Consider the following 25,046-nt stretch of genomic DNA (forward strand, 5'->3'; position numbering starts at 1 on the left):
TAAATTCAAAAAAAACTTTACCAGGTGTGAGATTCGTTCAGCGAAAGGTAAGGTTTCGCTATTAATTTCAAGTCTTAGTAATTGACCCCCCCGTCCCCCATCAAAACCTACTAGACGTAATTATGACTGAAATAGACACCGACGCCCTGATAGAAACATTAGACAAAGGACTGGTGCTAAGCCTACTCAAAAAATTACTAAAAAATTTGAAGTGGAATGGCCAGGCTATTTGAACCTGTACTCCACAACGACGAACGATGAGGATAGCGAAGATACTGCTAATACAGAGGAAAAGCTGGATTTGGTGGTCTCCAATCCCCCCCCCAGGAACAAGGAGAGACCCACCCGCGGAAAAAACGCAAAACACAGACGATAGAACCACCCACAGATGAAGGTATGGAGGAAGACCGACAAAACTCTGACCGCCCTGCCTCCACTAAAGAGAAATTGCCCCCAATTATCTTAAGAAAAAAGAACAGGTGGATGGAACAAAGGACCACTATGACTAATCTAACAGATAGCATACACAACAGCAAAGAATTTAGACTCTGGCATAAAAATCCAGCCTGCCACTATAATGTACTACTGCAGACTCACAAAGGAGCTAGACAATAAAGGTATACAATACCACACCTTCACCCTCGACTCCGAGAGGAGCCTGAAAGTGGTTCTCCGTGGAGTATCAGAGCACATACAGAAGACAGCCGCTGATCTCTGCTACCAAGACCTACCACCCATCAAGGTCAGCAGAATGACCAGAGCAGACAAAAGTCCGATGCCACTCGTCTTAGTAGAGATCCACCAGGCATACAAAAACATATATGACCTAACATCAATTTGCGGGCTAAAAATCAGCCCAGAACCACTAAAAAAAAAGGACCTCATCAGGACAGTGCCACAGGTGCCAAAAGTATGGTCATGCCCAGAGAGTATGTAAAGATAAATACAAGTACTTAAAATGCGGTGAGAGTCATCCTACAAACACCTGCGCAAGCCAAAATCCACCCCGGCTAAATGTGCAAACTGCGGGGGCCCGCATCCAGCAAAATGCAAAGGTTGTATATAACACCCAAAAAGACAGAGGATCTGCTCCCTCTACTAATTTACAAAAACGAGTAGCAGTAGCCCAAGCTCCTTAACCCATCAGAGGTCGACAAAACACGATACAGAACCAACTGCCCCAACCAGAAACCCCGATCGAATCAAACCACAAACAGCAGACGAAGAACGACGAAATGCAGATGTAGTCCGCTCAACAAAGGCCACTCAGGAACAATACCACCCAAATTTAGCAGCCGTCATCACAAACTCCTTCGCAAATATGCTGCAAGACTTAAGTAAATCTAACCCCACATCGGACTCCAGAAAAAGATTTCTACAAGAAACCCAATCCATCGTAGCAGCTCTCATAAATGCATAAAAACAAAAGCACCCCAGTGTTTCCCTACAGATCATCGCATGGTACGCGAACAGACTTGGAAACAAGATTCTGGAACTCCAAGAATTCGTAGTGAGATACAACCCAGACATCATCCTAATAAATGAATCCCACTTAAGACCAGCAGACAACCCCAAAGTTAGAGAATACCTTCTCTACAGAAACGACAGAATAAACTATAGAGGAGATGGCACCGCCATTTTCATAAACAGCCACATCGATCACCACTCTGTAACCAGCCCCTCAACCAGAAATCTAGCGCTTACAGGAACAGTAGTAGTACCCACTACTTCAGCTGGGAAACTAACACTTTATTCAGCTTACAACCATCCATCAAAGAATCTACTGCATTCAGATCTGAATGCCGTCCTGGGCAATAAAGAGCAAGTCATCATTGCCGGTAACCTAAACGCGAAACACTCTGCATGGAACAGCAAAACCACCAACAGAAACGGCTATACCCTCTTCAGCTACTCCAGTTCAAACTATGCAGTGGTGGCAGGCCCCGCAGAACCAACACATCATAGTACGTATGGCACAGCCGACATACTTGGTATTGCTATCCTACAAAATATTATGCTACAGTAAAGCCTAGACTCTTTAAACGAGCTGACAACCGATTACAATTAATCCTGCTCCAGCTAGGAAAGCAAGAACAACTGCCGGTTCCCCTCCCCCTTCCAACCCATTCCTTCATCTCATGGGAAAAACTGCCAGAAGTACTATCGGAACACATTGGGCCTGTCCCTCACATCAGATCCATAAAAGAAATTGAAAATGCTGTCAAAAGCCTGACTCAGCAAATCAACACAGCCATAAAGATTGTCACCTCTATCAAAACCACATTTAAGCCAAACTGACTACCCGAAGACATCATGGATTTAGTTAGGGACACAAACAAAGCAAGGAAAAGGTACCACAACACCCGTGCACCTCATGACAAAAAGATCCTCAACAAACTGTACAATGACGTTAGAGAAGCACTTAAAGCTCACAGGAACGAAACATGGGAAGCCAAAGAAGCCTCTCTATCACCCGGCGAACACTCCATCTGGAACATATTAAGAAGGCTCAGAAACAAAAACAAATCTCTTCCCCCCACTCAAGTCAGACATTGGACTAGTACACACGGACGCAGAAAAAGCTGAAGAGATAGCAAAGAACCCAGAAAAACAGTGTAGCCCTACATACGACAACTTAGACATCAAGCATGTCTATAAAATCCACCTCCATGTCAGACATGCACTATAACTCACTGACACCTGCAACAACAAACCTGCAAACACCTCACCAGCGTAAATCTATGAAGTTCTAAAGAAGCTAAAGAATAAAAAAGCCCCTGGCCCAGATGGCATAACAAATAGAATAATTAAACTGCTGCCCCGAAGTGCTGTCGTACATCTCACCACCATAATCAACGCCATGTTCCGATTTAACTATTTCCCCAGCGATTGGAAAGTCGCAGATGTGGTCCAAGTGCATAAACCAGGTAAAGATCCACAACTGCCTGAAAGCTATCGACCCATCAGCCTAATCTCAAACTTAGGCAAAATTGCCGAAAAAATCATCCTCCCCAAACTCCAAGCCTTAGTAAACTAGTTAAATATCCTTTCAAAGGAACAATTTGGCTTCCAACAACATCACAGTACTACTCAACAGTTTCATATCATAATTGAGTACATCACCACCGGCTACAATTGGCACCAGCACATTGGAGCAGTTTTCCTCGACATAGAAAAAGCTTTTGATAAGATATGGCACTTCGGATTACTACACAAACTCATCTCAGCAGGCATGCCATCAAGAATCGTCCACCTAATTAAATCTTACCTCCAGGACAGACACATACAAGTCAAAATAAACGGAACAGTTTCAAGTCAGCGATGGATCTCTGCGAGAGTTCCCCAAGGTTCCCTGCTGGCACCGATCATATTCTTGATATATATATGGCAGACATCCCACACAACCCAATGTCATCCATCTTAGCACTCTATGCGGATGACACAGCAGTACTTGCCAGATCTCTACAACCAGATCTCGTCACTAAAAAACTGCAAGAAAACCTTCTAAAACTAGAACAATGGTTCTCCAAATGGAAATTACAAGTGAATCCCCAAAAGGGTATAGCCATACTTTTCATCAGAAGATTGGCAATTCCCAAGCGGGACTTTTATCTATTCAACACCAAAATCCCCTGGCAAACAGAAACAAAGTATTTTAGGGTAATTCTAGACAAAAAATTATCGTTCAACCCACACATCAAAGCCTTATGCGCGAAAGCATCTAAAAAAGCAAGCTAAATACCAGAATCAAAGTACTCCTCTACCTGCTGACGATCCGCCCCATAGTGACATATGCATCTCCAGCCTGGAGCCACACATCCAACACCAACATCCTTAGGCTGCAGAGAGTGCAGAATAAGTGTTTGCGCATGATCATGGATGCACCGTGGTTTGTGAGAAACGTCCAACTGCATAGAGAAACGATCTAGTTAAACAGGCAGCAAACTATGACGAAACTGACCTCTTCAAATACAAGAGGCCAAAAGCCATCCTAAATACTAGCAACAACGATTAATCTCCGTGTCCCCCATCCCCAGGGCGAGCTTACAGCTCATAAATCTTTCCTTCAATTCGTCCTCCCTATCAGACAAGGGAAATAAAAAGCATTTTGCTTCACCCTTCTGGCCAGTGATGGTAGGTTATGTAAGTGAGGTCTAGCGTTGTAAAGGATCTGCTTCTGCGTTTAATTTCATCTGTGGGATTACGCTGGATAGTTGAAATGGCCAGTAGAACCAAAGTAACCAAAAAAAGCTGAAGGTTTTTTTTTGGTTACATTGGATAAGCAGTTTACTACACACGGATAAAATTGAGAAAAGACAAATTTATAAATTGATGGTGCATTCTACTTTGGATTTGGATGTTTTATTTTATTTACATGAAAAAAATATTAATCATTGACTAATACTAGTCAATGAGAAAGAGGCCTCATTGATTAGTATTAGATGTTGACCCACCTAGTGCTTCTAAAATGGTCGTTTGAGTTTCACTCTTTAAAAGAAAAGTCGCAAAAAAAGCACTAAAAAAACCTAATAGGATTAAATAGATAAGAAGAATATGAAAAATGTTATAAAAACTAGTATACGAAGTATAAAAGCTTGTTGAATCTAATAAACGGATAAAAACACGTGAACAAATTGGGGAGATCTGGTCCGGGAGATCCCGAGGTGGTCCTGCGCCCGTTAAGGGCACAGGACCACCTCGATGTTGGGTTTTTGCAGCCTGTATTTGTTCGGAACCAATTCAGGCCCCTCTACATTGGAATAAAGTGAAATTAGACTAAAATGAAAAAAACTAATAAAATCTCAGTTTAAAAGATCATAAAAACAGTGATGTTACCGATAAATGCGCACTTTAATTCTTCCCTGTGTAATCTGACATATGTTCGTGGTCTACGCCATCTCCTTAGGAACAGTCTTTCGCCCCGGAGATATTTTCCTGTTCCAGGAATCGAGGGAGATAGGCGGAGAAGCACTTCCTAATTCGATGGTAGATTCTGTCTTCTTCGGTGTGATGTTTTTTTTTACGTATTTTCCATATCTGATATTTTGGAACATTGATAAGAAAAAATTGGATTTTTATTTTTTTCAAGCACCGGTTTGGGAATCTGCAATAGTACTACCTCAGAGAAAGTGGTAAGAAACGTGAGCACTTCAACCAACCTTACACTGATAAAAGATATGCCCCTACAGTTTCAAATCCCATTACGGCCTGGGAGGCTGCCGTAAGCGATTTCTCCGAGGCAAATGAATAGGTTTTCCACAGATGATTTTGATATTCTTAAAAATGCGCCTCTTCATTTGTATCAAATCTTTTTAGTGCTTTATATTTTGCATAGTATAGTACCACTCTGGCCCCATCTCCGCACATGGTCCAGCGTGGCCGGTGGTCCTAAAACAGGATAGGAAATACTTGTTTTAAAGTTTCGTGAAAAACAGAAAACCCAAAAAAGGAAACACGTAGGTTTTCGAGAGTTTTCTTAGGCGAAAATGTCGCGCGGTGAAAAATATATGAAAAGATAAAGAATTATTACAATGTGTAGGCCGTATTATATCGAAACAGCGTTGTATAAGTACCGCGTTATATGAGGATTACCTGTATTGTGACCACAGCTTGTTTATAAGTTCACTTTCAATCTATCGTGTAGGATATTGTGTCCTTTCGGAGACTTCTTTAAATTTCGCAACATAGCTATTAAGATTCAGTAGATGAACATTTTTGGAGTATCCAAATTACCTTCCTTAGCAGTACGATAAATAGGCCATGCTTTCAATTTTTTTTAGAATGATGTTATTTAGAATTTTCAGGATAATATATTTCTTGTTCCCTTTGCTTTTTAAGGACAAACTCTCCGATGAAAGCCATCCTATCTTATTCTACTCGCAAGCAAATTTCTGACAATACTGTTTCACAGTATTGTCAGAAATATTTATTCTCCAGCACTTTTTTCGTTTGCGAATTACTGTGGACTACTAAGTAATTGTTCTTAATTAATTTTATAATCCAACAAAGTTTCAGGTTAAGATAATTTAAAGTGCCTTCTATTTCATCGAGTTGCAGTACAGTTGAATTGCATTTCTCTTCTTCTTCTTCTTCAATCTTTTAGTTCTGTCCACTGCTGGACGAAGGTCTCCCCATGATTTTCCAGACCACTCTGTTTTCTGCCTTTCCCATCCATCTCACTCCTGCAATTAGTTCCATTCATCCCTCCACTTTCTTCTCAGTCTTCCTCTTTGTCATGCTCCATCCATTGACCTCCACTCTGTTGTTTTTCTAGTCCATCTCCCGTCACTGCATCTGGCAATATGGCCATCCCACCTCCACTTAGCCTGTTTAATGTATTTTACAATATCCATGACACCTGTTTGAGATCTTATCCAGGTATTTGTCTTTCTATCTCTTAATGTTATTTTTAGCATACTTCTCTCCATGCGATGTTGTGTTGTTCTCAGCTTTTTGTTTAGGTTTCTGTTCAAGTCCATGTTTCTCCTCCGTATGTTAGGACAGGAAGTGTGCACTGGTCGAAAGCTTTCCTTTTCAGATTCATAGGGATGTCACTTCTGAATATGTCTCTCATTTTCCCATGAACCATCCATCCAAGGTGAAATCTTCGTTCAAACTCTTTTCTTTGGCAATCCTCTAGGTGTTTAAAAACGAAATTAAAAACTAAAGACCTATAAGCCTACTTCCCACATATATAAGGTCTTCACAAAAATTATAAATAACAGAATAAAATATAGACTTCAGGGAATGCAATACTGTGAACAAGCTGGATTGAGAAAGAATTACACTACTTTGTACCATATTTACACATTAAGACAGCTCATTGAAAAATCAATTGGATACAAGAAACCCTTACGTCTGGCCTATATATATACTACGAAAAAGCATTTGATTCAGTTAAAACATCTGCAACAATAAAAGCAGTTGAAACCCAGAGAACTGAGGAACCATATATTGAAACACTAAAACATATTTACAATAATGCAACTTCTGTAATTAAATTATATAAAAACACTGAAAAGTTTCCAACACAAAAAGGCATCTGGCAAGGCGACACCATATCTTCCAAATTATTTACAGCTGCACTAGAGGAAGCCTTTAGAAGCTTTGATTGGGAAACAAAAGGAACAAACATAAATGGAGAAAGGCTGCATCATCTGAAATTTGCAGACGATATTGTGCAAATATCAGATCATCTTGAAACTCTGGAAGTCTAAACCAACTAAATGACGCCTCCAAAGTAATTGGACTAAAAATAAATAGAAAAAGAAACAACAATAATGGTGAATAAATACATAAATCATAGAACTATCAAAGTTGAAAACCATGAAATAGAACAAGTTACTTCATATGTATATTTGGGCCAATCATTATCCTTTGAGGAGTGCCAAAGAAAAGAGATTGAACGAAGAATTCACCTTGGATGGATGGTTTATGGGAAAATGAGAGACATATTCAGAAGTGACATCCCTATGAGTCTAAAAAAGGAAAGCTTTCGACCAGTGCACACTTCCTGTCCTAACATACGGAGGAGAAACATGGACTTGAACAGAAACCGAAACAAAAAGCTGAGAAACAACACAACATCGCATGGAGGGAAGTATGCTAAAAATAACATTAAGAGATAGAAAGACAAATACCTGGATAAGATCTCAAACAGGTGTCATGGATATTGTAAAATACATTAAACAGGCTAAGTGGAGATGGGCTGGCCATATTGCCAGATGTAGTGATGGGAGATGGACTAGAAAAACAACAGAATGGAGATGACAAAGAGGAAGACTAAGAAGAAAGTGGAGGGATGAACTAATTGCAAGAGTGAGATGGATGGGAGAGGCAGAAAACAGAGTGGTCTGGAAAATCATGGGGGAGACCTTCGTCCAGCAGTGGATAGAACTAAAAGATTGAAGAAAAAGAAGAAGAAAAAGAGAAATGCTATTGAACTGTACAGCAACTCGATGAAATAGAAGGCACTTTAAATTATCTTAACCTGAAACTTTGTTGGATTATAAAATTCATTAAGAACAATTACTTAGTAGTCAACAATAATTCGCAAATGAAAAAAAGTGCTGGGGAATAAACAAACAGTTCACCATGTTAATCACCAAATTCTCAGAGAAGAGAATTTGATCAAATCAGCGTTGATAAAATTCTTCAATTTTATCAACCTTGAATTTAAAAAAAAGAAATTAGAAAAACGTTGACTGGAAGGCAACATCAATCAGCACTAGAATTCTGTTTCTGGTGTTTATTCAATACGAGTTCCTTTTTATTAAATTCTCATCATAAGTAAACAACTTGATGAAAAATTTCTGACATTTTTTGAAAATTAAAACTTGACTTAGTAGCAAACTTTAGTACAAATTGTCATTTGTCAAGTAGAAGAAAAGAAAATAATTTTGTGAAAACTGCATTGTCATCTCCTACTTTGTTCCAAGAAGGCAACATTCAGCCATATGTTGCATTTTTTTAAAAAAATTAGAAATCGTCACATACAATAAATAAATGAAATCCTTAAAAAAAGATGCAAATATATTTTTTATCTACATTGGTATATGATTAAAAATAATTCCTCTTTACGACAAACTAGAATATTTTTAAGAATTTAATTTTTTTTTCAAATATGAATTCAAAAGCTCAATAGATTTTCTCTTGTGGTCAATATCTCTTTTCCCATATATACAGGGTGTTCGGGATAAATTTGACATTTTTATAATTAATTATATTTTTCCGTAAGTTACATGTACAATTAACACACACTTCTCTTCATTTAAAAGTTTGGACCCTTCTTCATTCATATACAAGATGTCAGAAAGGATGGATAGCTGGAACCCACCTGAATCATGGAAGAGAATAACTTGTATCATGATGATTCGTGCCCGCCATCAAAATAAGGATATTACGACTGCTGCCCAATGCTCCCTGAATACAGTAAAAACAATCAGGCATGAACTAGAGACTTGCAATGGTGACTACGAGGATGTAGCAAGAAGAAAGATCCCTAGCAGACGATCTGATTGCGTTCGTACAGCAGAATTCCTCGCAAATCTGCAGGAACAGGTGTTGAAGAACCCTGGCATTGGAATTCGGGCTTTATTCGTGGAGTTGCTAACTGTAGTCAAGCCCTGGATAACAAGGGTAGCCAATGGTAGGCCGTATGTATGGCAGCAGGATTCGGCCCCTTGCCACACCTCTGGGAAAAGTCAAAAATGGTTGTCTGAAAATTTCTACGACTTCACCAGTCCAAATGTTTGGCCTCCAAACTCCCCAGACCTTAACCCCATGGATTATTTTGTATGGGGCGCAGTTGAAAAAGACACCAATCGCACTTCCAGTAATACAAAAGCCCAGTTAATGGATAAAATTAAAACAGTTTTTGCGGCCCTTCCCAGGGAGACTGTAGCATCAGCTTGTTCGAGGTTCCGAAGCAGAATTGAAGCTGTGATCGATGCTAATGGTGGTTATTTTGAGTAAATCTTGTTGATAGTATTGTAATTAACTCTGCCTGTAATGTTTTTTTGTCAATTCATTAAATTTAATAGATACAAAGAAGATTTTGTTTTTCCTTACGAAACTGTCAAATTTATCCCGAACACCCTGTACATCACTATTAAGCCAAGAAAGTGTGTCAACTTGTTCACGTTTCTGATGAATTTAATGTGCAGTGTTTACCATATATTAATTGCATGTCATATGGATATTACCAAAGCATCCATCTTGTGTTCCTAACCCTAATTAGTAATAGTTTGTTGCCTGATTGTCTTTTTAATTTGTATAGTAAAAACCAGATTTCTTTTGAAGTTAAAATAGATCAACAGATCGACGTTAACTTATAACCAGCAATTATACCTTAAGATTCTGAGTTTTCCTTCCGTCAGATAACAAAGTAGTTAATTAATGGCATTGACATACTTCAGCATAAGCGTGTCTCAGTTATATGCTAGCATTTATGGGAGACCGAATACACTGGCTGCGAGGAGAACTGTCGAGGCCACATATGGAGATGAGACTGAGTTCCATCTGTGTTGACGGTATGTTGCCGAGTGTGTCACTTCTCATTGCAGGCACCACTTCCTATTTATCTCTTCCCCATCATATACTATGGACCACAACCCAAAGAAATGAGATTTTACGCTGACCTCAAAAATCCTACGACAAAAAAATAGTTCAAACTTCCATAAAAGCAAAACAAAAATCCAACCCACCAACATTAATTCTTACCAAAAAGAAAAGTTTCCACATCCACTTAACGTCCAATTCCAAATCCAGAAGGCTATTAAATTCATAGCAACATTCAAAACGAAAGTGAAGTTGAATCGATCCTGATTAATGTAAGTTATCCATTTAACACTAGTAAACATAGACTTAAAGGCAGTAGCTTGTTGTTATCAATTAAATAAATACTGATAATGCGTTATCTTTAAAAAAAAACTCTAACAAAATCTGTGGCGGTCGTTATCACAATTGCACGTATCAGCATTAGCATTAAAACCAACGTAAGGAAGCAAAGCTTCTGTAAATAGCCGCCAATCAGGACGCAGGTTTCAAGAACAGAATATCCGCTATGAAACATTATAAATTATTTTAAAATAGTTAATATAAAAAATATTTTATATTTTATATTAACCCTACACACGTAAAGTTGACCAAACTGTAGCGGATCATTTAGGCAAATAGTATGGGGAAAGCTGGATAACTGGCGCAGAATCATGTACAGATATTGACTAGTGGCTCCCTCTGCTTGTTAAGATAATATCAAAGGTTTGGTGGATTACGAAATTGTATACGATTAAAGACTGCAAATATTGTGAAAGGTCAAATGTGACATCAATCTCAAATTTGGTAAAGAAAATTATCTGGTAATAAAATAATTAGAGTTAGTATAGATGACTGCATAGTAATTATAAAGATGACTGAATAGCAAACGTCTATCTTTTTCGTGTAGTCTAAAGGTAACCTGGTGTCTATTCAATCAAAAAAGGTATTTATTCTTGCGATGAAAAAACAGAATGTAAGGCATCATTTGTTTCGATTTGGAACAACCAGAACCACAAATATATGCTGATATATGTGTTCATTTTCATGTAATTGATTTTCATTTAATTTCATGTAAATGTTTAAATCCAAACCTGCACACACGCCAAAAGTAAGTAACGTATTACTAATAAATATTATTATAATATTAATTGTAATTAAGAGGGCGCCTTTGTAGCTCAGTGGAAATGGCATGTGCCGTCTATGGCGAAAGAGCTCCTGAAGAATGAGCATCTTAAATGCTACTCTAGCTGGAAAAAAGTGTCTTAAAATTCCATTCACTTCAGGTCTCCAGTAAGCAAAGTACTGTTACGAACTAAAATGACCTGGATAGCATGGACAGTCACTTGCGTGGGGGGAGGGCTACAGGGACGCTTTTCGTAGTGATGTCTGTTGTTGATGCCAAACAAATTAGATGATAGACAAAAATAATTCATAACTTCATCTTTTATTTGCAGTTTCTATTTTTATAGCGGCAACACATTATGCATCTGAGGAAATCTCACATTGATTGTTCTTGTTTCTGGCGATCCTGACATATCCACAATCACTCCTTTCGTCTCCCCAGCTGCAAAAAAAAAAAAGATCAAATCAGTTGATTTAAATTCCATGTTTCAGTTTCCGTAGCTATTGTTGTTATTCATGTCGAAGTTTCTGAAACAAACTACGAGGATGCTGAATATAAGGAAATAATTTAATAGCTCAAATTAATGATTTTTAGCAGACGCTTCGCTAGCTTCAGCTAGCATTATCAGAGACAACTTAACACTACACAATCAGCATAGACAAATTAAAATAACACGAATAACAAAGACACGTGCCTGGAGGGCGAGAGGGGAATACTCATTGACAGATAGACCAGTGCACCAAAGCTGTTTAAAACCATCCCGTCCATTTTTTTTTTTTTTTTTGCATTTTGCAGTTGAATTCACCGAGTTTTGTATAACCTCTGCCACTTCCAGGAACAGTCTATCCGATTTAAACCGGGATTTGTAAATTAGCCTGGCTTTCTTCCATCTTACGAAGTGGTCTTTCTCCTGGGAGGGAGGGAGAGGGTCTAATCCTTGATTTGTCTTAGGCAGGTAAATATATTATTTAAAGGTTTGTATACAGTTTTGATTGTCTGTCGTTTCATGAGGGAACCCAGTTTATTGTTGTGCCTTGATGTAGGGCAAAGATACAGTGCACGTGTAGTGTGGTTTGGGAGTGGGTGGGGATTTCTTGTTCTTTTTAACGAGTTTGATCAGGGGTGTTTTGTTGTATCCATATTGCTGGATCGATGTGAGTAGAGCCTGCTGTTTCAGGTGCAGCGCTTGTCCTGAGGATGAAGTTCGCTCGGCCGTGTAGGCTAAGATTTTGAAAATTCCAAGTTTCTGGGCAGGATAATGGTGTGAAGTGATATTTAAGTATCTGCTTATGGGGGGGCGGAACTTAGAGTAAGCTGAACGTATGAGGGATCTATCTGTTTGCCTTGTAACTAAAGTATTCAAGAAGGCAAGAGCTCCTTTTTATTCTTCCACAGTGAAACTAATACGAGTATGGATATTATTGAGGAAATGTACAAAGTTAGACAAAGCCTGCGAACCATGCTGCCAAATGAAATCATCTAAACACCATAACTATACTTTGGGCTGCTTGACGGGTGGAGAATTAACTGCCACAGATTCAAAATATTCCATGTTTAAATTTGCAATGGAGGAGTAAAATGGGGAGCCCGTTGCAACCCCTTCAATTTGTGTAAAGAGCTAGTTGATCCAGATAAAATACCCTAATTTAAGATAGTGTTTAAAGAGTGGGTAAATGTCAGGGAGATAAATTTTGGATAGGAGAATTAGTGAGTCGCCTACTGGAACATTTGTAAAAACGGATGACACATCAAAGCTTACCAAGCGATAGTTCTACTATAATTGAAGGTTTTCTATAGTGCTTTTGAAGCTTGTCGGAGTTTTATATGTTCTACAAAACCCCAGTTACCTAAAACAGAATAATCGGTATGATTTTAAACAGATTTTGGCACATGTCCCTATCTGTCCATCAGCATTACCAACAGGAATCACAGCGAGGAACGCCACTGTCACCCACTACGCACGTGGCTATCCTTCTTATCCAGATCATTTTAGTTTGTCTTCACTGATTGTGTAGTGTTAAATTGCCTTTGATAATGCTAGCTTAAACTAGCGAAACACCGGCTGTAAATAATTGATTAGAGCTATTAAATTATTAGCTTACATTCAGTGTCCTTTTAGTTTTATTCAGAAATTTCAATATGAATAACACGTGATTAAAAGCTGTCAATGCAATTCACCAAGAATTATAATTTATTCTTCTGTGTCAAGTGAAATATAAATATAAATAAAATTACGAAAATCAAAACAAAAAATATTATTGGAAACTATTAGTCAGCTGAAACTAAAGAAAATCGACCATAGAACCTAAACTCTTTCAGACAATAGTATTAGGGTTAGGGAAAACTTAATGGTAGCTCTTGGCTGCCATACTCACTTTCCTGTTTAAAATTAGTGCAAGTCTTGGGTTAGATAGGGTTAAAACGACCTTTCATACTTACTTCAGGGAATAAAAGGCATAACGGATTTATTTATTATTTTAACCAACGAAATTGTAAAACACCAACATGCTTTGACATCTAGTGATCGCGCATGTGATTGTTAAGTACCTGTGCCTATTTTCTGAAGTATTTTTTGTCTGTCGTGTCTTTCGTTCTTATCTAAGTAATCTCTGTCTTTATAGAATTCGCAATAAGATATTTCAATTTAGAGTATATACTTACGAACTTTATTACACTTCCATAAGCTTGAAATGTTATACGTGGCTGAGACGTGATAATCCCACCATATTACATAATTTTCTTATACTGCAGATTAAAAACGTATGTGCTTTTCCCGATATTGGCTAATCAGAGAATTTGTTGAAAAAAAAGTCAAAAATCATTTCGCCATCAGATACTAGATTTTATCGTATAAGATCTCTCTTCTGATCAGCATTAGAGCCATTACGAGAAGCAAGGCAAATACCTCAGAAAAATTACAATGAAAAACTAACAAAAGCAAACTAAAAAATGTTCATGTTCTTGAACTTTAAGAATAGAAACTTTAAAAGCATATTTCAAAACATTTTAGTTTCACTTTTTATTACCGAATTATTCCAGAGTATATAAATAAACGAAATAAATCGACTATTGCCTTTTATCTCCAAACGGGAATAGGCATGGCATTTAGCCTTAATTAACTTTTTGAAATGAGTAGCTAGGCTCAACCCTTGTCCCAGATATTCTGTGTCAACACAGAATATCTGGGACAAGACTATCAGCGATTTTAATTGCACCCAGAGAGGAGAATGCGGGTAGACAACTGATGCCATCTTTTGGTCACTAATCGTAGTACTTTATATAATTGTCCGAACTAATGTGAGTTCTACAGTCAAATTTCTGCAGTTTACAACATGAAAAACACGAGTTTGGGAGAGTCAAAAACTCTTGCCAGGTCAGAGATCGATTAACTCAAGAATTGATCAAAGAAGGCTTCAAAAAAGTTCCTCTAGTCAGCAAATGAATTCGAATATGGAACAGTCTTCCTTCCAGCGAAATAGAACTATGGATATAAATACCAATTCCACAGAGGTACACAGGCCTTAGTAATTACAGAGTATATTTAGTATATAATAAATGAGAACATTAATTTCTGATACATTTGTATGGAAATAATTTTCGAAAAAAAATCAAATTGGGATTCCATTATGTGCATTGGATATACAAAAGTGTCAAAGCTTAATCTATAGTTTAATCGTTATGCTGCAAAATAACAGAACAATAAAAAAATTAAAATTAAAATAACACTGCTTTATATAAACATTCCTGCATTATGTTTAAATCAGCAGGGGTTTGTAAAAGAATCTGTTGGGTTATTCACCCATAATTTTATTTTTCTGTTTACTCTTTTCAAACAATTTAATATTTTTTTTCTAAATATGTAAGTTGTAAATCTAATTCTCCAATTATGTATATTGGAAGGGTTGAATATGAATTGGGTCATCGTATGCGATGTCTTAAGACAATGAGCTTTTTTTTAAAAAAATTTCAAAGAATCTAGTAAAGATATAACAAACTCGCACAGTACCGAGAAGAGGAACCACAGCTTCCTCAATTTACATCACATGATTGTTAAAGTGTTGCATTTAGTTAAGATCCCCATTGAGCATTTGCATATTTCGGAATGGGGCTATGGAAGAATTACCAGAATTCCATGTCAACCTTCCTTTGCGTTTATTGACTGAGATGACATTTTCTCATTTCACTGAACTGATTATATTCCATACAGTTGATTTTGGATAATGTATTTGAGGATTTTACTAATATTACGAAGGGATAGGCCAGTGACATAGCTATCATACATAATATTTCTTTCTGAGTTCATGTGCATTGAACGCATATTTGTTTCTTATGTGCTGCTTTGTAAAGGTACATAAGAACACAAGTAGGAACCCTGTTGTGTTGTGGGGAAAATAGAGTATTCACGGAGTAACCACTCCATTCAAGTATCAAGCTAAATCCTTACCAAGGTTTATCAACTGAATCTTCTTTCTCCTGGAGAAGAGATCGAAAATCAATGAATTTTCTACATTACACAAATTGCATAAGTAGTTCGTACATTTCTGAAAAACGATCGTAAGGCAGCAAAAGTGAGGTTGACTGACATTTTGCAACAGGGAATTTTATTATCAGGAGTCATTGACATTTTTGTACACTATCTAACCAGCCTACAGCAGTAACTTTACACTACTGATATCTATTCACAAACACTCATCAATAAGTTGAATCACAGTATTTCCAGAGAGAGGCTTAATTTATTCAGTGATTACAGTATACATAATTATGTTATATGAAACAACTATAAATCTCAGTGGATTGCCTTTAGAAATCCCCTGATCCCTGATCAACACTGGAATGTCATACCTGAGTGTGCCTAAAGCAAACAAAAACAATATAATGCTTATGTCTACAGAAGAAATGTCTTTAGGGATTCATTTTTTCCTGACTTGAATAGGAATCTTTTCTAGACTATAAGTTTCCAAGTTAGTTCTCAAGTTATTGCTCTTTGATAAAGGCATCTACACATCCTCCTCACTGGGATTTCATCTTGCAACTCAGAAACTCGGCTGTAGAATTCAAACAGTTTCAAACAGTAATACCACTTAGGACTAGGAACTCAAGATGGCTGTACTGTTGTGATCTCGTGGGTAACATTAAAATATGTCGGTAGAAATAAACTCTACTAATGACAACTAAAGGGAGATCAACTGTTTATTGATTTTATTGATTCAAACATTTAGACATAATTGGGGAATTTTTGGTAGTAAAATTCTAAAATTTCCATTTGTTATTGAAATGCTGTAAATTAATTGATATCAACTGACTTAATTGCCATATCTATGTCTTATACCTTTTCATCCGCTCTATGAAGACAGAAGACACCTTCTAACGTTGCACGAATCGGTAGACCGCTGGTTCTTGCCTTGGATCATCGCCAAGTTTATGTGCAATTAAAACGCCTGATAGAGAAGTGGCATGGCATACTAATCTTAAATTGTATTTATTTGAGCGTACTCGTGCAGTTGATTTGCTGATATTCCTGTTCTTTCACAGTCATTTTTATCCATTGCTGGACGAAGAACTCAAATGTTTTCCATTCAGTCTCATCTTGAGCTTTTCTATGCCATTTGAGTTCCACCTTCTTTTTATTCCGTCCTCCCACCGTCTTTCTTTAGAAGCTCTCATTGCACCTAAGGGGATACCATTCAGATTTCAACTTTCTCCATTTTTGAGTGTTACAAAGGGAAACGCAAAAGAAATAAATAAAATAAATCACTACTGGTTCACCTCACCTTTATGCACTATCCAGCAATGACCTCGTATTCTTTCATTCCAGTCTGTGAATAATCTCAGTATCAGTTTAATAAAATCCTCTCGGAAAATTACGCCTTTAGGTGGTATATGATTTTCGTCGTCCGGTGTGACACACCACGTTTTTTTTTTTTTTTTTGAATTTCTGAAAATAAAGTAGTACCATGTTTAATCTGAAGAGTCTGTTGCTAGTGTCGTGACGACTCTTTTCTGTCGTGTTCTAATTCTATCTAGTTTCAAGTCACTTTTATGAATAATACAACTAATTACGAAATGATCACCGATCCAAAAGTAGGGAAATTTATATTTATACTGCGCCACCCTATTCTTAGATTAGTCTATATAAATAGTAGGATCAGTTCTAAATTAAGTTAACAGTTATCTCATTAGGCCGAATCATCTATTATCATTTTTACTTGGGGTTCCCGCAAGATTCGAATATTTATGAATGGTGCAATAATAAGGAATTCAGGCAAACACAATATTTAGATCAACAAAATAAAACATTTAATATATGATATGGTCAACAAATACAAGAACTCTATTTTAAAATGGAACTATACAATTAACTTAACACATCTTCTTAGGTCACTGATGCTAATTCAATGTTCTAACTTTCATATACTATTCACAGTCTCAAAAAACACAAATTTTCTTATCTCAAGTTAATATAACAATTTCACATTTTATTCAGTCTTCACAAATCTATCAGCTCAATGTTTATATTCACAGCAGGCAATAAACTACGTAAGCTATATTCCAAGCAAATATATTCCAGGACCTTGAGCATCGGAGGTATATTACAGTTAATGCTAGAATAGAGAACCTTATACAACTACTCTTACCAGACAGATTCTTCAATACATCAAATTATTGAGAGAGCACTTATGAATTAACTTAATTAACATTAGCGGAACACACATAACAAATATTCTCCATAGTTTAAACTGTATTACTGTAAGTCGCACTTCACTATTCCAAACAACAGTAAATAGGTACTAATATCTTTTCCTGTTCACTTTTCTCCAAGTAACCAATATAACCTTTTCCTAGGGCAACATAGAATTTAATCGTAATCCAGATTAACTAGAACTAATCAGAATTTTCGCATTGACTGTCCAGTTTCCTTTTATCTGATTACGGTATCAACCTTTCTTCATAACAACAGCAGATTTCGCTTATAACATTAAACTTTATGTTTCACTACTTATAGGTTCACTTCCGAACACTATACTCATAAATTTCTGCCCTGAGGATTATATAATCTTGGTTCCGCAAAACTCTCTCCTCCTTCTTAATAATAATTCTTCTCTTCCTCTCTATCTTATCTATGACCTCCCCTCTTCTTTTCCTTTTTCCCTATATCTCTCTATCTATATGACCTTCACTCCCACCTTACGTTCGAACGCCACGTTCTACTCCACTCGTGGTTGTTTACGCGTGCGTTTCCATGACAATAGACTAAGCGTAAACATTTCGCCAATGTAATGTATGCTATATTACTGCTACATGAGTGATTACATAACATTAAATATTTCACAAATAAGAACAATATAATATTTAAGCTATTTCTTCAACTTTTTGATTACGTATACATTTAAATATAAAATAACACTTTACGTTACACCATATATATTTAGTTATACAAGATTCTATACATTTTATTATTTTATAAGTTAATAATAGGTCAGGTTTTGAGTAAATATTTAATTAGTAATTCTTAATCAAGGAATAATAAACAATTTTATATAAACCATGATTAATATTTAATAAGCAATGTTAAATGTGAATGAAAAATAATAAATTACATAACATAGCTTCATTCACAATTTAACATAGGCTCACCCTTTCTTTGAAAAATTTTTATTATAAGAAAAATTTTTCTTTTTACACTAGGCTCCTTTAAAAAAAACTGGATTACATATTCCTTTCCGATTTTTTAAGTAATAGCTAGTTTTACTGAAACTTGGTTCTTTATTATGTTTTGTGCCTTTATTCTCTTTCACTTTATCATCAATTCTCTTATTACTATTATTATCACTTTCTGCATGTCTTTCAAGTTTGTAGTATAGGATTCTCTTCTTTGAATTAAATTCACGTTCTCCATTATTAGAATTAAGTCTTTGTTGTCTCACAACCTGGCGGTTTGTTCTACGATATAGATTAGACATTTTACCAAAATTGACTTCAACCTTTAGTTTACTATTAGTGGTAAGTTCTGATTTGGGCTTTGTCACTACTACTTTTTGTTCATCAGTAAGAAGAGGAGTATCAGATTGAATGTGTACATAAGAGTTATCACCACTATCTCTATTAGATGATTGATTCACAGCTGATTTTTCTTCAGTAGATGGTTCTGATTCAAGTGGTAATCTAACTTGTTTTGTTTGATACTTAGACTTATCATAATTATGAACTTCATTTCTTCTAGTATATCTCCTTTTGTTCATCAGGGTTATTTCCTTTTTAGAAAAGTTACAAGAAAATTGATATTTTGCTAGGAAGTTTGTTCCCAAGATAATGTGAGAACTTAGATTGGAAGTAGTGGGGACAACAAGTAGGTCTTGCCACACGTACAGTCCAAATTCTGGTAGATATATTCTTGCTCGAAGCTTTTCATATGCCATAAAGTTTGAGTCTGAGAGAGAAGTAATCCTCACAGGTTGTCTCAGCTTGGCAGTGCTCTTCCACAGTTTGTTTTTTAATGTTAGGAAATAATCCATCCTGATGGTAGAGGCATTGCATCCTGTATCTAATAAGATGTCACATTTAGAACCCAGGATTTCTCCTCTAACTGTCATCATTCTTTCATTAGGTGCCTGGTGTTTCTGAATTCCATTATTTCTTTTGTGGTTCACATATCCAAATTTTGAATTCCTTCTGTTGTTATAGTAGTTTTCTTTGTTATGGAAGCAGTTCCTGGCATAATGTCCAACTTTGTTGCAATTGTAACACCTAAGAGGATTTCTTTGCTTTATCTCTGTCTTGGATTGAGGAATAGCAGACATTTGTTGTCTAACATCATTTAATCCTCGCATTACCCTATCTAGACTACTTAAAATAGGTTGACTTTGTTGTTCAACTTGATGTTTGATCATCTCATCAATTTCATCTGTAGTGGGATTTTGATTTTCCTGAGATTTCAGAGTAATAGCTGATAACTGTCTCACAACTTCATTAAGACTATTCATTATAGGCTGATTTAACTTATTCACGTTACACCATATATATTTAGTTATACAAGATTCTATACATTTTATTATTTTATAAGTTAATAATAGGTCAGGTTTTGAGTAAATATTTAATTAGTAATTCTTAATCAAGGAATAATAAACAATTTTATATAAACCATGATTAATATTTAATAAGCAATGTTAAATGTGAATGAAAAATAATAAATTACATAACATAGCTTCATTCACAATTTAACACTAGCATATCCAAACCATATCAGCCCGTTCATAGTACTAAATGTACGACAGATTTACAATCTTTCATGGCGACATTCACACAAAAATAAACAAACCTGTCTCGGTAACAAAACTGGTGGCGGTGAGCAAACCAAATGAATCAAATTTTAGCAGCATCTTCAGAATCAAATTCTGAAGATGCTGCTAAAACGCTAAGTTCTGATTTATCATAGAATGGATAAAAACAGAGCACAAAATAAGTTCGGCGACTAACATTAGATGTTAGTTTTTTATTCAAAATTGAGTCATTCGTCCCGATAATCGGGGACAATTATCGGGACGACAAATGAAAAAAAAAAAATGAAACTCCTATTATTATCGCAATCTCAACTCACTTCATCCTAAAAGCCCATTCAAGCAGGGAAGAGTATAAAAAAAAGTTTTAGCTCACCAGGTATTGCTTCCGACGGAACATCATCGTCGAATCCTTTAGCAGAATACGCGTATTTAACGCTAGAACAAGGCAAGTCACTTAAATTATTCGTACATTCTACTATTTTTATAACAAGCATTAGCACAAACAGACGAGGTCTTAGCCCTTCTAAAAACATTTCATACCCCCCCCCCCCACCCCCCCCCCCCCCCACCCCCCCCCCCCCCCACCCCCCCCCCCCCCCACCCCCCCCCCCCCCCACCCCCCCCCCCCCCCACCCCCCCCCCCCCCCACCCCCCCCCCCCCCCACCCCCCCCCCCCCCCACCCCCCCCCCCCCCCACCCCCCCCCCCCCCCACCCCCCCCCCCCCCCACCCCCCCCCCCCCCCACCCCCCCCCCCCCCCACCCCCCCCCCCCCCCACCCCCCCCCCCCCCCACCCCCCCCCCCCCCCACCCCCCCCCCCCCCCACCCCCCCCCCCCCCCACCCCCCCCCCCCCCCACCCCCCCCCCCCCCCACCCCCCCCCCCCCCCACCCCCCCCCCCCCCCACCCCCCCCCCCCCCCACCCCCCCCCCCCCCCACCCCCCCCCCCCCCCACCCCCCCCCCCCCCCACCCCCCCCCCCCCCCACCCCCCCCCCCCCCCACCCCCCCCCCCCCCCACCCCCCCCCCCCCCCACCCCCCCAAAAAAAGCTCCTGGGCCAGACGGAATTACTAATCGGGTGATCAAACTTCTGCCCAGAAAAGCAGAAAGTGCACCTGACCAGTATAATAAATGCAATTTTAAGATTTCACTATTTCCTTCCACCTGGAAACTGGCTGATGTAATTCCTATACATAAGCTAGGCAAAGACCAACACCTACCGCAAACGTATCGTCCAATCAATCTCATCTCCAATCTGAGTAAGGTTGCGGAGAAGGTCATTCTCTTACGACTCCAAACCTCAGTAAATAACCTAAACACCCTCCCTAAAGAACAGTTTGGTTTGTTTGGTTTTCGACAACACCATAGTACTACCCAGCAAATCCACAGAATTGTCAAATACATCACCACCAACTACAACTGACGCCAGTGCACAGGAGCTGTTTTCCTAGACTTATCCAAAGCATTTGACAAAATCTGGCATTTTGGACTCCTGCACAAACTTATCTCAGCCGGTATCTCACTAAAAATGGTTCATCTAATCACTCATATCTCTAGAATAGATCAATGCAAGTTAAAATCAATGGTTCTACATCGTCCCAGCGCCATATATTTGCTTTGGTGCCGCAGGGATCTCTACTGGCTCCTTTGCTGTTTTCTGTATACATGTCAGACATCCTGCACAATCCGATGACTTCCATTTTGGCCCTGTATGCGGACGATACGGCAATACTAACCAGATCTCTCCGACCCCATTTCGTTAACAGAAAGCTCCAAGAAAACCTTTTAAAGGTTGAGGGTTGGTTCTCCAAGTGGAGATTGGAAGTCATCCCCCTGAAAAGCTCAGCCATTCTTTTCTCAAAAAGGCCGATGTTTCCTGTAAGAGATGTGTTACTATTCAATATTAAAATTTCCTGGCTGACAGAAACAAATTACCTAGCTGTAATTCTCAACAAAAAGCTATCTTTCAATCAACACATCAAATCTACGTGCGCAAAGGCATCTAAAGCCATAGCTCAGATCTAGCCGCTAATTAATAGAAATAGCAAGAATCAAATTGCAACTATACCAGATGACGATTGGTCCTATAATCACCTATGCCTCTCCGGCGAGGGGTCACACCTCTAATACTAACATTATCAAAATACAACGAGTGCAGAACAAGTGCTTGAGAATGATTCTGAACGCCCCGTGGTATGTTAGAAACAATCAACTTCATAGAGATACAGATATTCCCTATATTTTCTCTTTTCTACAATCCTTAGCTTCCAAGACGTCCACACACCACAACCACATCAGCAAGCTGCAGCATACGAGGCAACGGACATATTCAAATATAGAAGACCAAAAGCTATATTAGTCTCCTATAGCGATGCATAATCTCCATGACCATTCAGGGCGAGCAAACTGCTCGTAAAATTTTCCCTCACTATAACCACAACAGATAGCGGGGAATTTGAAAAGCATCTTGCTTCACTCCTAAAGACATAAATGTCAAAGTGAGGTCTAGGTTGATGAATAGAATGCGGTAGTGATGGTCGATGTAGAGTGAATGCGTGATGAGTAGTGATTTTTTCATGATTATTTTAACGGCAGCTATTGCAGAAAGCAAACTTGTGAATTCAGAAAAAACTTTACTAGGTGTGAGATTCGTTCAGCGAAAGGTAAGGTTTCGCTATTAATTTTCAGTCGTAGTAATTGACCAACCCCCCCCCTTCCCCCATCAAAACCTACTAGACGTAATTATGACCGAAATAGACACCGACGCCCTGATAGAAACACTAGACAAAGGTCTGCCACTAAGCCTACTCAAAAAATTACTAAACAAATTTGAAGTGGAATGGCCAGGCTATTTGAACCTGTACTCCACAACGAGGGACGATGAGGAAAGCGAAGATACTGCTAATGCAGAGGAAAAACTGGATTTGGTGGTCTCCAATTCCCCCCCCCCTCCCCAGGAACAAGGACAGACCCAGATGTAGTCCGCTCAAGAAATGCCACTCAGGAACAATACCACCCAAATTTAGCAGCCGTCATCACAAACTCCCTCGCAAATATGCTGCAAGACTTAAGTAAATCTAACCCCACGTCGGATTCCAGAAAAAGATTTCTACAAGAAACCCAATCCATCCTAGCAGCTCTCATAAATGCATGAAAACAAAAGCACCCCAGTTTCCCTACAGATCATCGCATGGAACGCGAACAGACTTAGAAACAAGATTCTGGAACTCCAAAAATTCGCAGTGAGATACAACCCAGACACCATCCTAATAAACGAATCCCTCTTACGATCAGCAGACAACCTCAAAGTTAGAGGATACCTCCTCCACAGAAACGACAGCATGAACTACAGAGGAGATGGCACCGCCATTTTCATAAAAAGCCACATCGATCACCACTCTATAACCAGTCCCTCAAATAGAAATCTAGCGCTTACAGGAACAGTAGTAGTACCCACTACCTCAGCTGGGAAACTAACACTTTATGCAGCTTACAATCCTTCATCAAAGAATCTACTACATTCAGATCTGGATGCCGTCCTGGGCAATAAAGAGCAAGTCATCATTGCCGGTGACCTAAATGCGAAACACCCTGCATGGAACAGCAAAACCACCAACAGAAACGGCTACACCCTCTTTAGCTACTCCAGTTCAAATTATGCAGTGGTGCAGGCCCTGCAGAAGCAACACATCATAGTACACATGGCACAGCCGACATACTTGACATTGCTATCCTACAAAATATTAAGCTACAGTATAGCCTAGACTATTTAGACGAGCTGACAACCGATCACAATTAATCCTGCTCCAGCTGGGAAAGAAAGAACAACTGCTGCCTCCTCCCCATTCCTTCATCTCATGGAAAAAACTGCCAGAAGTACTATCGGAATACATTGGACCTGTCCCTCACATCAGATCCATAAAAGAAATTAAAAATGCTGTCAAAAGCCTGACTCAGCAAATCAACACAGCCATAAAGGTTGTCACCTCTACCAAAACAACTCTTAAGCCAAACTGACTACCCGAAGACATCATGGATTTAGTTAGGGACACAAACAAAGCAAGGAAAAGGTACCACAACACCCGTGCACCTCATGACAAAAAGATCCTCAACAAACTGAACAATGAAGTTAGAGAAGCACTTAAAGCTCACAGGAACGATGGGAAGTCAAACTAGCCTCTGTATCACCCGGCGAACACTCCACCTGGAACATATTAAGAAGCCTCAGAAACAAAAACAAATATCTTCCCCCACTCAAGTCAGACAGGGGCCTAGTACACACGGACGCAAAAAAAGCTGAAGAGATAGCAAAGAACCCCATAAAAGCAGTGTATCCCTACATACGACAACTTGGACATCAAGCATGTCTATAAAACCATCTACATATCAGATATGCACTAAAACTCACCGGCACCTGCAACAACAAACCTGCAAACACCTCACCAGCCAAAATCTATGAAGTTCTAAAGAAGCTAAAGAATAAAAAAGCCCCTGGCCAAGATGGCATAACAAATAGAATAATTAAACTGCTGCCCCGAAGAGCTGTCGTACATCTCACTACCATAATCAACGCCATGTTCCGATTTAACTATTTCCCCAGCGATTGGAA

At 38.4% G+C, this 25,046-nt stretch overlaps 1 long non-coding RNA gene across 1 annotated transcript; it reads right to left on the reverse strand.

Moving 5' to 3' along the window:
* Positions 1-11,463: 11,463 nt before the first annotated feature.
* On the reverse strand, positions 11,464-20,972 carry LOC150093263 (uncharacterized). Its single transcript, XR_016550457.1, has 2 exons — positions 20,813-20,972; positions 11,464-11,602 (listed from the first exon to the last, which is right to left on the reverse strand). It is a non-coding gene; the product is annotated as an uncharacterized LOC150093263 (long non-coding RNA).
* Positions 20,973-25,046: the final 4,074 nt, after the last annotated feature.

This window comes from Typopeltis vanoorti, chromosome 24 (assembly GCF_054136105.1).
Source record: "Typopeltis vanoorti isolate ZY-2024b chromosome 24, IOZ_Tvanoo_1.0, whole genome shotgun sequence".
In the NCBI taxonomy this organism is placed as follows: domain Eukaryota; kingdom Metazoa; phylum Arthropoda; class Arachnida; order Uropygi; family Thelyphonidae; genus Typopeltis; species Typopeltis vanoorti.